Source organism: Tasmannia lanceolata, unplaced genomic scaffold (assembly GCF_043159265.1).
Source record: "Tasmannia lanceolata isolate RefF3 unplaced genomic scaffold, GAP_Taslan_0.1 ptg000020l, whole genome shotgun sequence".
NCBI lineage: Eukaryota > Viridiplantae > Streptophyta > Magnoliopsida > Canellales > Winteraceae > Tasmannia > Tasmannia lanceolata.
Genome location: NW_027518697.1, coordinates 9,228,963 through 9,242,029, shown reverse-complemented (window position 1 = coordinate 9,242,029; position 13,067 = coordinate 9,228,963).

Genomic DNA, 13,067 nt, shown 5'->3' with positions numbered 1-13,067 from the left:
AACCATAATCATATCATTTCCCTTTAAATTGAGAAAAGAAAAGATTTTCTCAAGGAAAAATTTCCCATCATAAATGTCTTTCTTCCGATCCAATAATGATTTCTCTTACGTAAAAGGTTTTAGGAAACGTGAAAAGTTTTAGGAACTAAAATTTAACCAACCACTAGCCACCATATGCATCTGACTTTAGGACACAGCTAACATATAATTCTCTAAATCTTGAACTAATTTTATGACTAATATGTTGAAGACCTACACTGATAACTCTTGTTCACCGCTTAATTATTCCTTCAATATAAACTTTGCTATATCCAAATATCTCGAGAAGCTTCAACCCATACAAAGCTCCTTCCACTTCTCCTCAATGGCGTGAAATTCACTATTAGGACCTTCAAAATCATGAATCATATTGCCATGACCGTTAGAAATATTAACTCCATAGCCACCTCATCTATAATATCAAGGATGTCAAATAAATATTTGTTACTTACCTAAAATTTAGTTTAATTCAACTAATGGGGGACTTGAAGAGTTAGAGGCCTTTAAATTTTTCTACAGATTTTAACTAAATTTTTTTATTTTCTAGAGGAACTGAGATCAGTATTTTTCACAATTTCCCCATGAGATAGGTAATATAAATTAATATGTAATCTATACACTTAATTTTTTGAAAGGGGGTTTAACATTAACCCATTGATTAATCTTTCTCTAATCTACTGAGTATTTTATGAACTTTTCATTACCAACACTAATGGCCCTCCATCGACCAAAAGTTAAATTGAAAAAGAACAGTAACAATCAACTTTTATTTTCAACATGATTTTAACTTTAACAAGTAGAATCGGATGGGTTTGGATTTGAAACAAGAAAAGAAATTATTACAGTGATAGAAAGTTGTTTCTTTTTCTCTTATAGGTACCCTAAAATCCTATTAGACGATCTTAGTTTTTAATTTCTCCTATTTTAGTGTGTCATTGCACGTGCATTGCTCGTGCCTTTTTTACTAGTCTAACAAGGGAGGAAAACACTAAAGGATATGTGCCTTTTTTACTAGTTTATTTTTTGAACTTCCAAAGGCGGCCAATTTTCAACTTTACGCCTTGACACAAAGGATATGTGTCATACCAAATATAGACCATTTTGCCATTCTTTATTCTGCAAGTGATACACATCACAATCAACCTTTTTCCTACTATTAACTTCTCTTTTTCTACCTGCATTAAATATACCTCCTCGACATCCGCAAAATAGAAATCAGGAATAATCTTTGTCGTAGAGGCGGAAGTCGACGGCTACAAGATAAGGTGCGACTGGAATGCAGATGTGTGCGATCTGAAAATACATGGGTACGAGTGCATTAAAGAAATCTGATTAATATTTTTTGATCTAGAGGCCCACACCTTCCAACTTGATAAAGGAAAGAAAGACTTAATCTACGACGTTAAATGATTAATCTACGGGTAGGAACTAGGGCTCCTTTTGAATTAAGTGGGGTTCATATATTTTTCCAAAAGGTTCATTTCTCAACGTCGCCGTAGCTTGTATCTTCTCCTTTCACCGTCTATAAGCCCAAGGATGTATAAAAAAAATCAGCTTGACAAATTTTTTTAACTTTTATGCTAGTGGGTATCCCTCAATTACATTTCCATTTCTCCCTTCTCTACTACAATACAAAAATTAGAAGGCAACCCTGACAACAATAAGAAAAATAGAAGTAAATTGTTAACGTCGACGTTAATGTCGAAGTTAATGTTGAAGTTAACTTCGACGGAACTAATCACTCACGGCTAATCATGCACAAATCACTTACTATAGCCATAAGTGATCAATTCCGTCGAAGCTAACTTCGACATTAACGTGGACGTTAACAATTTACTTTTATTTTTCTTATTGTTGTTTTAATAGAGATTTGCTAGCGACCTTGGCCAAAGGCTACTTCTCGCCCATCCTTTGCAATTGCATATGATCATGTGATGATAGTCATTATTGTTGACTTTTGGGAGATTTGTCTTATTCATTGACCATGGTGCAAACTGCAAAGGATGTGCGAAAGTACTTTTCTTTGAAGGTGGCTAGCAATAATAATCCAAAGGTGGGTAGTAATAATAATCGATGGTAAATACCTTAGTTTTGGAGAAAAATTACGGCAAAAATGTTGTAAATTAGAGAAACTACGGAAAAAATACCAAAAGAAGGTACCTTTATAGAAAAATTACCCAAAAACCTACTAAGAAAATGCATCAAGATATGAAAATTACGGGGAAAAGGCCCAAAATAAAATATTCCAAACGCACCTATATACATTCCAATCGCACCCATCACATTATTCCAAACACACCTTACTTTGTATCCGTCAATTCCCGCCTCAACAGCAAATATTATTGTTGTATTTACACTTACATTCACAACGTTGACGTTGACATGAAATGATTTACATTCTTTGGCAGATTTCAAGGTATATTTAATGCAAGTAGAAAAAGAGAAGCAATGAGCAAGAAAAGTTGGATGTGACGAGTGCCACTCGGGAACCTGCAAGGAAGAGCAAAATGGTCTTAATTTATTCCGACACAGGTCCTTTTGCCGTGTTAGGGCGTAAAGTTGAAAACTCGCAGCCTTTAGAAGTTCAAAAAATAACTAGCCGCCTTTGGTATTTTCCACCTAACAAGGTAATGAGAGCAGAACCTGACTTATTATTGATAGCGTGTGAGTTAGTCTCTCGTGTGTTACAACTTTCCTGTGCATTTAAAAGGGTAGAATCTTGGATTTCCTTAAAATCGAAGAAAACTTGGCTTAGAACAGTTTAGAGGAAGTTCCTCCAGACCCCTTGCTGATAGTGTAATAGCAGGGGTGTGGAAATATCAAATCCTTTTGAAAATAAAAAGTAGCCATGGATTTGATATTTCCACACCCCCTGCTATTAGAGAGTACTGAATGAACTTCCTCCAAACTGTTCTGAAGCCAAGTTTTGTTCCTCAAAATCCTGAGAGATGAGAGAAGGAGACCGTATGTCGTTTTCCGAGCAAGAGAGTAGGAGATCGTCCGTGTTTCCAGGTTTTAGAAATCTCAGGATGGGGGAGAGATTTCTAAAACTTGAATTGCTTAGTTAAACCCTTTTCTGCACCTTACTTCCCCCACATTTGCAACCTACTTCCATTGTAAAATCCAGAAATGTACACTGCTTTCAAACTAAAACTTGGATTCTAAAATCCAGGTTTCCAAACAGCCCCTAAACTTTTCTCCAAGAAAATGCTAAAATGAATGTGGCTGTTACCTCTTCCTGAGTATGGATGTGATACGATCCTTTGATAGGGCAGCCTACTGTAAATTGTTAAATTTTTAAAGTGTATTTTTTGGAAGTTAATTTTGTTTAGCTTGGTAATTGCAGGACTTGTTTACTCACAAATTTCTAACCTCCTTTCTCCTCAAGACAGGAGTAATCAACTTTCTTAGAAGGTAGATAAAGAATAAGTTATGATAAAATTAAATGGTCACTGATCTAATTAGTAGTAGAATGATCTGGATTTTATGAGAAGTGGGTGCATCTAAACTTGGAGTGTATCAAGGTCCCATCCTCATCTATCTCCTTACATGCTAATCCAACTTCTACCTTTCACCATTAAGCATGGAACTTTTATTTGCCAATGATATTCTAAGAGGTTAAGCATGGAGAGAAGAGAAGCAAGAGAAAACAAGTTTACAAAGTAGACTTGCAATTCAATAGCCAGTGAACAAACAGAGGTTACATTTGGATTAACCCAACCCCCAAGACCCAAAACTATTTTCCTTCTTTTCACTCTGAAAATCATGCTCTCTCTCTCTCTCTCTCTCTCTCTCAACCAAGATAAGCAAAACAAACTACTTCATTCCCTCATGAGATTTTTCCTTTTTGTTGTTGCATTTTTTTGGTTTACTAAGAAACCTAAAAATCCGTGGCAATGGTGACGGAAATTCAAGACAATGTGATGGAAAAATTCGATTGTTACTGAATCCTCTTAGAATTTATTTTATAGAGTGAGTGTGTTCGGCAATCATTGAAATGATGGCTTCGGCCGCTTTTGTAGGTGCGAAGAATGAAATTTTTTAGAAATCCTAAAAATCTTATTCGGTACCTGATTAATGATTACATTGTTGTTAAATTTGTTGGAGAAATTTGAATAGTGGATCTAGCATAGAAATGATAATAAGATAAGATATGCTCCAAGGCGCGTAAACGCTTTCCCCCCACCAGTAGTGTGTAAAGGGGACCACGAATTGATTTGTCAGGTATTCGAGACCAAGTGTTTGTTTCTGTTGAAAAATAGAACACTTGACGAATTTTCGAAAAGGACAATAGAAAATAATGTAGTAGGGGATATAAGAGAGTGAGAATGCTTCTTGAATGAGAAGATTTGGGTTTGCCAAAAATGAAATTCGAATTTTGTCTGGAATGGGCATTTTCTACTGTTTTTATAGAGTCTATGGTAACTCTTTTGTATGAATTACACCCTTTGAGCTCGCACCCGCTCGAGCACTAGCCGTTGGAGCACATAGGACCGAACCCGTTTTGAAGTGCAAAGTGCGCATTAGAAAGCACCATTGCTCACGGCGCGCGCGTGGACAGTGCATTGCACCGTCTCGTGGTTCCACCTAGGCTAAGACCCAATGTGCAATGAAACAAAGAAGAGAAGAGTGTAAAGCTATATAAGCTCGTCTCTTTCTTTCTCCATTTCCCATGTGAGACTGGCTTTTTACATAGACCTCTACATTCTCTACAAACGAAAGTTTTTCTTTTCCAAAACATAGAAAATATTTTCCAAATAACAATTTTGGCTAAAAACAAGATTTTGAAAATCAAAATCTAACAAAAATCACTCCTACACGTGCGGACCCTGGAAAGACTTGCGGCTCTACAATTACGTGGAAATTTGCATTCCAAATTTTCTAAGTCTTATGGAAAATCCAAACTTGACCGAGTGAGACTCTCTGCTTTCATCCCCTTCTCTATTCTAACTTTTATTTTTCTTTGTGTTACTATCAATTAGGCACGTAACAATTGGTATCAGAGCCGCCGATTTTGCACCATGGCTGCGTCTTTGGGGTTTTGGGATTTCATGCGTGAAGATCTGCAGGAGATTAAAGCACTGGTTTTGAAAATGTTAAAAGGACAACAACGATTTATGGATAGCTTGAACAAAATCGGCATGATAATCGAGGAAATGCGCAACGATGAAGAAAAGCAGAATCTTGAAAATGTCATTGTTCGAGTAGAGAAAAATGTGAAAAATGACGCCGGCTAAGACGATTTAGTTGAACACCATTGCAAGGCTCATTTTGATTTTATCAACCCATTCGATGATTCCATCGCTTAGAAGAGCTGCTATGAAAAATCGTATTTTCTTCCACCATTGATAGCAACTTATTTCGAAAGTGAGATTCGAAAGATCGTGCTCATTATTTATGAAGAACATGAAGGCATGGCGGCAATTATGTCATTCAACAAATTTGTACCCAATAAGATTTGGGATCCAGGTGGAATAAAGTATCCACTCTAATAATCCAACCTTGAGGGCAAGGTTGTTTCTAAGGGAAGGAATGATGCGTGCAAGAACATGGATCTCCAATGAAAGTTGTAAAATCTCCCCACAAATAAATCTCCTACCTTTTAGGTTTTTCTAATTATTTTATTTAGTTGTGATTGAGGTTAGTTTCCTTATTTCTCTCATTTCTACTTATCTTTTAGTTATTTTAATCCCCACGTATCTGTAAAACATGCGTGAAGTTGGTGTATTTAAAGATTGAGTTTATCATTAATAAAGGGAAGAGAAATTTACAGCAAAACAGAAGCTGGGTTTCTAGGAGAGTAATGGCTCCTCCTGAATTGAGCCTTTAAGAGGTCCGGTTGCCTCAAATCAACCATCCTTTTCTCTATTCTATCTTTTATTTTTCTTTATTTGTGTTATGGCCAATTAGGCACGTAACATATTCAAGGTTTCTTGTGGAATCCACAAGGGCTTCTTTTCTTCAAAGAAGACGGTGTTCTTCTTCTATCGGGTTGAAGACGGTGATCTTTGCCTTTTCCACACAGCTTTAGCAGCGTCAGTTGGTACCAGAGTGAGGTTTCTCCTTGGGTCGATCCTGCTAGATTCAACCATCTTCCAGAAAGTTTAGTTCCCTGAACTCATCATTACCTTTTTCTACAATCGGCCATCCCCGCAGTTGCTAGTTGCATCCTTCTTCTATGGTAAGAGTTATAACCCGAGAAGATCAGCTACGAGGCCGAGAGGTCTCAAAACCCAGTTTTCTGGGTTTCATTGTGGCAGCCTTCCAAGCCAGAGTACACCACCCCAAAGCTTCTTTTAAAATTATCCAACCTACCCCACCTTCCCTGCGAGCAGTCATCAACCTAACCTATGGAAGCCCTATTTTGTTTGCTTGTTTAGAAGCAAGAAAAGCACTGATATGGTCCTGGGAAGAAAAACACCAAAAGAAAAAGAAAAACCCACTTCCAGGTGGAAACCTCTGTTTATTATCTTCTAGAAAAATTACAAATACCCTTTTACAACAACTTCTCCCTATTTGTATATTTCCTCCCCTGTCTTGACTCTAACTGAATCTTGCTAACTAGACTAACAGAATTGACAACTATGCTGACGAGACTAACAGAATTAACAACTACAAAACCTTGCCACCAATTACTTGTTGATTGTCCTAACTCACTAACAACACAAAACAGAATTTCAGGTCTTTCCAACAGACACGTATCATTCCGCCACCCTTAAAACAGACCTTGTCCTCAAGGTCGGAAATTTGGAAACTGTTTTGCAATGTAAGACCAGTCCTCCCATGTTGCGTCTTCTCGGAATGAATTTGACCATTGTATTAAAACTTGGGCAATTGCTCGGTTGTTGTAATTGATCATTCGGCGATCCAGAACTGCAATTGGTTCCTATTGGAATTGTCCTTCATCATTAACCAGTGGTAAACTCTGTTGTACAGAACGGTGTTGCCCAACTTTTTTCTTAAGAAGTGACACAAGAAAAACCTGGTGAATACGAGAGGCAGGAGGTAATTCCAACAGATATGCCGTCTGTCCGATTCGTTGGAGTACACGAAATGGACCAAAATAGCGGGGGGCCAATTTTAAATTGCGTCACAAGGCCAACGAGGTTTGTTTATAAGGTTGTAGTCACACATAAACCCAATCATCAACTTGAAACTCCCTTTCAGTTCGATGTTGATCTGTCATTTGTTTCATACGATTTTGGGCTTGTTGTAGATGCTCACGAAGTAAGCGAATCATCGACTCTCGTTCCCCTCAACTCCGGTCTAGCACGGCTACATCAGCATCATTTTCAAGATAATGAGTATGTAAAGCAGGTGGCTGCACGTACAATGTTTCATATGGATTGAGCTTGGTAGAAGAGTGGTAGGTGGTATTATACCACCATTCAGCCAATGGAAGCCACTTGACCCAATGTTTAGGTCTTTCACCCGTCATGCATCGAAGATAGTTTTCAAGACATCTATTGACAACCTCCGTTTGGCCATCCGTTTGGGGGTGATAAGAAGAGCTTAGCTGCAATTTTGTCCTTTGAAGCTTGAATAACTCAGTCCAAAAGCGGCTGGTAAAAACGACGTCATGATCACTAACAATGCTAGCTGGCATTCCATGAAGCTTGTAGATATGATCTAAAAAAATCTGGGCAACATCCAAGGCTGTAGGAATGTGCAAGAGGTATGAAGTGAGCATACTTAGTAAGGCGATCAACCACCACGAAAATAACATCCTTGCCCTGCGATTGGGGTAGACCTTCTACAAAATCCATGGAAATATCAGTCCATACTCTACTAGGAATCGGTAGAGGTTGTAAAAGACCCGGTGTAGCAAAATTTTCTGTCTTGTTTCTCTGGAAAACCTCGCATTCAGCTATATATTTTTGTACATTCTTCTTCATTCCATTCCAAAAGAATGTGCTTGGTAGGCGTTTGAGTGTAGTACCGATTCCGGAATGGCCCCCTAATGCACTGGAGTGCATTTCCTGTAGAATTTGTTGCCTCAATTCCCAAGATGTCCCAACAACCAAACGTCCTCGTCGTCGAAGTTGATTGTGCTGCCATGTGAATTTGGAAGGTTGATGGAGATCTTCTTGCAATCTCTTGATCAGTTTTTGTAGATCAACATCACTCGTCCACGCGTTTTGGATTGCAATCATCCACTCCGGTATGACAATTGACATGGCTTGCAATTCGCCATGATTTCCGTCAGCTCGAGACAATGCATCGGCAGCTTTATTCTCCTTCCCGGATCTGTAAATCAGTTCATAGTCATAACCCATTAATTTTGACAGCCATTTCTGTTGAGCCGAAGTACTGATTCGCTGCTCGAACAAGTTGGTCAGTTTTGATTTGAACCGTCTGCCCAACAAATAGGGTCGCCACTTGATCACTGCAAACACCACAGCTAACATTTCTTTTTCCTAAACAGACAAGCCCAAATGTTTAGATGCTAGAGTCTTGCTAATGAAGGCTATTGGTCTTCCTTCTTGCATGAGAACAACTCCAATACCTGTTCCAGACGCGTCACATTCCACCACAAAACTCTTTGAAAAATCTGGCTTCGCCAAAACTGGTGTAGATAACATGGCTGTTTTAAGCAATTCAAAGACCCTTTCGGATTCTGGTGTCCATTTAAAGGCATTCTTCTTCAGCATGTTCGTTAAGGGCTGACTTATCTTACTATAGTTTTGAACGAATCGTCGATAGTACCCATTAAGACCCAAGAAAGCCCATAAAGCTTTCAGAGTTTTGGGTAACGGCCAATGAACCATGCTCTCCACTTTTGAGGGATCAGCGGCAACCCCTTTCCCTGAGATGATGTGGCCCAAATATTCAAGCTCTTACTTTGCAAAGTTGCATTTTGAACGCTTCACATAGAGCTCATGTTTGGACAGAATTTCAAATGTGAGCCTAAGATGGTACAGATGCTCATTCCAACTCTTGCTATACACTAAGATATCATAAGAAACACAAGTACAAATTTTCGAAGGTAGGGACGGAATACCTCGTTCATTAGACTTTGAAATGTTGATGGAGCATTGGTAAGACTGAATGACATGACAAGGAATTCATAGTGACCCTCATGCGTTCGGAATGCGGTTTTGTGCACATCGGATGGGTGTACTCAGATTTGATGGTACCCCGAACGAAGGTCTGGCTTTGAAAAGAAATCTGCCCCATGAAGTTCATCTAAAAGCTCATCAATTACCGGAATCAGAAATTTATCCTTGACAATATTCCGATTCAAAGCTCGATAATCGACGCACATACGCCATGTATTATCTTTTTTCTTAACAAGTAATACTGGAGAAGAGAAGGGACTTACGCTATGCTGGATAGTTCCCACTGCCAACATCTCTCGCACTACTCGTTCAATCTCATTCTTTTGCATATGTGGATATCAATATGGCCGAATGTTTGTTGGCTGGCTGCCCGGAATCAGTGGAATGCAATGGTCATGAGATCGACTAGGAGGTAGACCCCGGGGCTCCTCGAAGATATGAGAAAACTCCTTTAGAAGGCCAGCAATATCCGGGTCATCATTACCTTGCTCTTGTATCCTGTGTATCGAGCACAATTGCGCCACTACTCCACACATTTCTCCTTTGAGAGATTTTTGCATGGATTTCCCATCCAATAATTGTATTGACCCACCCTTTGCTCCCCTCAAAACATGCTGCTTGCCATTGGCTTGGAATTCCATTTTCAACTGTTGAAAATCCCATACAATAGGACCAAGAGTGGTTAGCCATTGAATTCCAAGGACCATGTCGCATCCTCCTAGATCAAGAACTCGCATTTCAGTTTCGAAAGTAGTGCCTTGCATGGTCCACTGAAAATTACAGCACCTAGCTGTACTAACAATTTTTGTCCCATATGCCACCGATACGGTAAGGGGTCTGGTTGGTTCAGTTTCACATCCAGTACGTTTGGCAACTGCCGAATCTAAAAAATTGTGAGTGCTGCCTGAATCAATGAGAATGACCACCGGTTGTCGTTTGATATAGACGCAAACTCGCATAGTATGATAGGAAGGAAAACCAGCCAGTGCAAAGACAGAAATCTGAATTCCTTCTTCAGCTGATTCTTGCACCTCCTCCACATTCTCAATCTGAATTTCGTCGGAGCTCTCATCATCATTGTTGGATGCATTCAATAGATACAGCTGTTGTCTCTTACATTTGTGATCGGGAGTGAACCGTTCATCACAATTACAACACAACCCCTTCTTACGCCGCTCTGTCATCTCAGCCAGGGTCAACTTATTAGTCGGCGGTAATGAAGGAGGTTTAGGAGGTTTAAAATCATTAGGAAAAGTGAGTGGGGTGTTAGGTTGAAACGAATCTTTGGACCGACGACCCAAGGCCGCAATGGTCTCCTCTTGTAATCTCGCAAACCCAATGCCCTGCATGATTGTGCTTGGCTTAAACATTTGGACACCTGGTCGGATTTCATCCTTTAATCCAATGATAAAACAGCTAACAAAAAATGATTCTGGCAATCCATTAGACTGATTAGCCAGCTTCTCAAATTTCTCTTAATAGCTCCTTATTGAACCAGTTTGGTGAAGCTTTGATAGCTTACCCACCGCATCATCACAAGCCGATGGCCCAAATCTGGTATAAGATCTTGTACAAATTCAGCCCACGAAACTTCTCTGCTCGTCTTGATGTATAATTGATACCATTGGATAGCTTTTCCTTCAATGGAATCTCTAATTTGGTTGAATGAAAAAAACTGCTCACAGCGATACACCCATCCTCTTAGATAGATTCCATTAAATCTTGGAAAATCAATCTTGGTGTTCCTTGTTTGAACTGTGCGGTCTGGTATTGCTGCGCAGCTCCTTATACCTTGCGAAGAATCCGATTGATCATTGGCAGAATTGAGAACTTTGCTAGCCAATTGATCATATTTGAGACCAAAGCTGTGATCAGTTGTCGAAGCTCTGCCAAGGCGGGGGTCTGTTGCTCCGATATCTCACGATAAGGCGTTAGAGCCTCATCAATTCATCTTGCATCTTGGGATCTAGTTCCGTCTGCCATTTTTGGGATCTTGTTGGCTTTGATACCATTGGGAACATAAACACCAAAAGAACAAGAAAAACCCACTTCCGGGTGGAAACCTCTCTTTGTTATCTTCCAGAAAAATTACACATACCCTTTTACAACAACTTCTCCCTATTTGTATATTTTCTCCCCTGTCTTGACTCTAACTGAATCTTGCTGACTAGACTAACAGAATTAACAACTATGCTGACTACACTAACAGAATTAACAACTACAGAACCTTGCCACTAATTACTTGTTGATTGTCCTAACTCACTAACAACACAAAACAGAATTTTTAACAGACACGTATGAAGCACATCTAAACTGATTCTTAGTTCTACCATGTGCCTGCCCATCTTGAGCCTAAACCACAAGCCTTAAAACCTTCCTTCAACCGATTTCCTTCCTTCCATCTTAGCCCCTAACACTACTTGATTGGATTTTTTTTTTTCTGTTAACACCTACTGAAGCCTTTGTGTTTACCGCTAAAGGCTTCTTAGAAAAACAAATCCTCCCTGATCTATCGTATAGCCCAAGTTAACTTTGCAATCCCTGTTTTTTCAGCCACTTACGTAAAAAAAAAAAAAAAAAAAAAAAAACCCTCCCTGATCTATTGTATAGCCCGAGTTAACTTTGAAATCCTAGTGGGGTTTTCACATCCTTCAAAATAGCATCAGAATCGCACTTTTCCATATGTTTAAGCCACTCTATAACCTTCCCCTTTCCTAAACTTTAGGTGCCACATCCCTGGGTTTTAGCCGTCAAAAGCCTTGCCGCACATAAAATTTCCCTACTGGTTTTGTCGAAAAAAAATCTCATATTGGACACCCTTTTGTCTTCTTCACGAACATAATATCCCTTATGGCCAATCGATCAACATCTCATCATCTCTGCAGGGCACCAGCTCCATTCTTTTTCCACCCTTAATCTTGATCTTGCTGGTTTCTTTCTTCACCTAGGGCTTCTATCATCATTGGAAGGTTATGTAAGCTTGCAAAGCAGCTGCCCTTATTTTGCAAAGCTTGGAAACATACAGCTAGTTGTTGAGCCTTAGCTTATTGTTAGCAGATTTATTTTTAAGTTCCCTATATCCTCAAAGCTACCATATTCACATCAAATCCCAGGTGAGTTGCAGCCATTAAGTGCAGAAAACTGCTCTTCATCAAATCCGCCTACCCTCAAACCTTCAACCTCTTTCTTTTTTAAACCTAAGTCGGCCTTCACTTTCACATAGAACCAAGCCCACAAGTCCACAACCATTGTGTCACCAACTGATCCTCCTTTGTTTCACCTTATTTTAGCCCATAAATCCATCCTGTTGCAGCCGAGTTCACTATCTTTCCTTCCCCTTTTTTTGTCTTTTACCTAAACTAACACCACCACATTGTCCTTACCCTTCCATAAATCTACAGTTAGTCCCATCTTTTATGGATATGGTAATTGCGAAGCTGAGTGTTTGGAATGGATCGATGCCATTGAGGACCGTCGAGACAAATATGGAATGAGCGACAAAGAGACGATTTAGTGTGTCGGATCAACCGTAGCTGCTCATGCTAAATCCTTCCTGATAAAGATGAAATGAGAGAAATACAAATCGAGACAACTACCCTTCAGCTGTTGGTACGAAATTCATGATCCTTTATCATAGAATTCGCATTCAAAGTTGGTGGCGTTAAAAGATCGCACAACGTATGCTACCAATGTGCATGCTAGTGTTCAGAAGAATAGGTTGTAAGAAGCTAATGCTAAATATAAGAAGAATGCTAGCCAGCATAGCCATTTAAAAATTCTCAAAAAAGGCGATAAAGTTATGGTCCATCTAAGGAAATAGTGTTTTCCAGTGGGGATATACAATAAGCTAAAGAACAAAAAGATTGGCCCCTACCAGATAATCCATAAGATAAATAACAATGCATATGTTATTGACATGTTCGAGTACCATGAGCTAGACACAGAGAACGACTCGAGGGCTAGTTTTTT